Source organism: Triticum dicoccoides, chromosome 5A (assembly GCF_002162155.2).
Source record: "Triticum dicoccoides isolate Atlit2015 ecotype Zavitan chromosome 5A, WEW_v2.0, whole genome shotgun sequence".
Classification (NCBI taxonomy): domain Eukaryota; kingdom Viridiplantae; phylum Streptophyta; class Magnoliopsida; order Poales; family Poaceae; genus Triticum; species Triticum dicoccoides.
Genome location: NC_041388.1, coordinates 436132816 through 436133331, shown reverse-complemented (window position 1 = coordinate 436133331; position 516 = coordinate 436132816).

Here is a 516-nt window from a genome sequence, read left to right as displayed (position 1 = left end):
GCAGGAGCAGCTTAAATAGCTGCCTCCGCCCCCCCTTTCGAACTCCTCTCGTATTATCCCCGTGCGCCCCGTTGGACCCCGCTGCTGGGCCTGCTAGTGCGCTCGATCGGCCGCCCGAGTCGCCTCTGGGCTTGATTTGGGTAGCTTCCGTAAGCTACTATGGCATCACCCTCGACAGCACCCATGCCAGTTTGCATATTTTTCCGACGCTCGACGCGTTTCCTAGGATTTTCCCCGTGAAAATGCCGTAAAACAATGGCCGGACGTGACGCAACGTTCGTTTTGTGTCCGTTTTCGTTCCAACCTTGCGTGGGGCCCTACGTAGGCCGTGCCCGCACGTCCGACCAATTTGGTGCAATTGCATGCATGCGATCACGTACACCCAGTGCAACCAGGCTCTTTTACGGTCTACCGGAGGGGGGTTCCCGACTACTTTTTTTTTGACTCCGCCAAACGGCAAGAAACTTTTTCCGCATGCTGGCATCACCATCGACAGCACCCACGCCAGTTTGCATA